This window comes from Babylonia areolata, chromosome 23 (assembly GCF_041734735.1).
Source record: "Babylonia areolata isolate BAREFJ2019XMU chromosome 23, ASM4173473v1, whole genome shotgun sequence".
Classification (NCBI taxonomy): domain Eukaryota; kingdom Metazoa; phylum Mollusca; class Gastropoda; order Neogastropoda; family Buccinidae; genus Babylonia; species Babylonia areolata.
This window is the reverse complement of record NC_134898.1, coordinates 34,892,436-34,894,935: the sequence shown is the minus strand read 5'-3', so window position 1 is coordinate 34,894,935 and position 2,500 is coordinate 34,892,436. Positions and strand designations below refer to the sequence as shown.

Genomic DNA, 2,500 nt, shown 5'->3' with positions numbered 1-2,500 from the left:
ATGATGATAATACCAGCGACACGAGACAGTAAATATAATGATGATAATACCAGCGACACGAGACAGTAAATATAATGACAATAATACCAGCGACACGAGACAGTAAATATAATGACAAAATACAGCGACCAAAGACAGTAAATATAATGACAATAATACCAGCGACACGAGACAGTAAATATAATGATGATAATACCAGCGACACGAGACAGTAGATATAATGATGACAATAATACCAGCGACACGAGACAGTAAATATAATGACGATAATACCAGCGACCATGGGCGCGATATAGATCGTTGTGTTCCTCATGAGATTTTTTTTTTTTTTTTTTTTTTTTTTAAGAATAAAGAGGCATGAGTGTGTTTTGTTGAACATACTTGATTTGGAATAGGTTTTAGTTGTTGTTTTGGAGTAGGTTTTTTTTCGTTCCATCTCTTTGTGTGTATGAAAAAAAAGAAGAAGACGACGATTGTTTTTTTAAATGTAACTAAACCATTTTTTTTTTCTTAAGCAGAATTTGGCGTGTTTCTGAACATTGAGATAGTTTGGCGATCCGAATTTAGTGTTTTGGTGTGTGTGTGTGTGTGTGTGTGTGTGTGTGTGTGTGTGTGTGAGAGAGAGAGAGAGAGAGATAGAGAATTTCTTGTACAGAATTTTGCCAGAGGACCAACTCTTTTGTTGCCGTGGGTTCTTTTTTCAGCGTGCCAAGTGCGTGCTGCACACGGGACCTCGGTTTACCGTCTCTTGCGAATGACTAGACGCTCAGTTTGATTTTTCCAGTCACACTTGGGAGAAAGGGCGAGGGCTGGAATCGAACCCAGGCGCCTCATCACGGTTACTGTACTGGCAGATGAGTGTCTTACGAACCATTTCAGCCGCCTTTCTCAAGTGTCACAGTGTTGGGGGAAAGATGTGCGATGTATTTTTGTATTTGTATTCGTATTTCTTTTCATCACAACAGACTTCTCTGTGTGAAATTCGGGCTGCTCTTCCCCCGGGAGAGCGCGTCGCTATACTACAGCGCCACCCATTTTTTTGTATTTCTTCCTGCGTGCAGTTTTATTTGTTGTTTTTTTTTCGAAGTGGATTGTTCTACAGAATTTTGCCAGGAACAACCCTTTTGTTGCCGTGGGTTCTTTTACGTGCGCTAAGTGCATGCTGCACACGGGACCTCGGTTTATCGTCTCATCCGAATGACTAGCGTCCAGACCACCACTCAAGGTCTAGTAGAGGAGGAGAAAATATCGGCGGCTGAGCCATGATTCGAACCAGTGCGCTCAGATTCTCTTGCTTCCTACGCGGACGCGTTACCTCTAGGCCATCACTCCACTAGATGTAGATGTAGATACGTGACAGTGAGGTTCTAAGACACACTGAAGATCATTTTGCAGTGACTTGGTTCCCTGTCACTCCCTTCAATGTTCCACTCACTACTTTTAACGTCAACAAAGTTTTAGTAGTCTTTTGTGTGTTATGTTATTGTTGTTGTTGTTTTATTACGCAGACACGCACGCACCTAAGTGTGCGTGCACACACACACGTACGCACGCACGCACGCACGTGCGCACATACACACACACGTACGTACGCACGCACGCACGCACTGCGCGTACGCATGCACGTACGCTCACATTTATACACACGCACGCACGCATGTACGCACGCACACATACATATGCACACACACACACACACACACACACACACACACACACACACACGCACAGACAACGAAAGGTCATTACTTGTTTCATGTTTGGTTTTTTTATGATGAAAATTAATGCCAACGATTATTCCAAGATGATGTTGTATGTGAGGATAGGTTGCATAATGTTTGTATAAGTCGTTTTTTTTGTGTGTATGCGTGTGTGCGTGCGTGCGTGCGTGCGTGCGTGCGTGTGTGTGTGTGTGTGTGTTTCACCAATGAATCTATTTGATCATGGACCGTCCAGAAAAATATTACGTAGTTAAGGCCTAATAGAGGTCATTAAAAAAAACCCAAATTAAGTACAAATTGTACTAAATACAATGCAAAGAAACAAGTATTTGTAACTGAACACTAACTGACCTAGTCATTGCGAAAAGCGGGGTAGGGGGTTGGGTGGGTGGGGTTGGGTGGGTGGCGTGGGGTGGGGTGGTCAAACAACAACGTAAGTCTCCTGAGGAGATGACAGACAAAAAAAAAAAAAAAAAAAAAAAAAAATCCTCCTTTCGCCACTCCCCCCCCCCTCCCCCGCCCCCACCTCCCACAACCTCCAGCACCACCCCCACCCTACCCCTCCATCACTTTTTGTTGTTGTTGTTGTTGTTGTTGTTTCTTTTTTTTTTTTAACCTTTTGCAAGGAAGCACAAACAAGTAATCTCCAGCCCAAGCTTCAACTTTGACTTTCTTCTTCTTCTTCTTTATTATTATTTTTATATGCACACTTTTGTCTTGAAATCACGCTGCTTTGCTGAATGGCATGGCTGGATTGTGGATTCTGGATTCTGCTTTAA

At 42.8% G+C, this 2,500-nt stretch overlaps 1 protein-coding gene across 1 annotated transcript in view; it reads left to right on the top strand.

Moving 5' to 3' along the window:
- Window positions 1–2,500, top strand: part of LOC143297650 (uncharacterized) — a 67,489-nt gene that overhangs the window by 6,363 nt on the left and 58,626 nt on the right. The gene's annotated exons all lie outside the window — the stretch shown is intronic.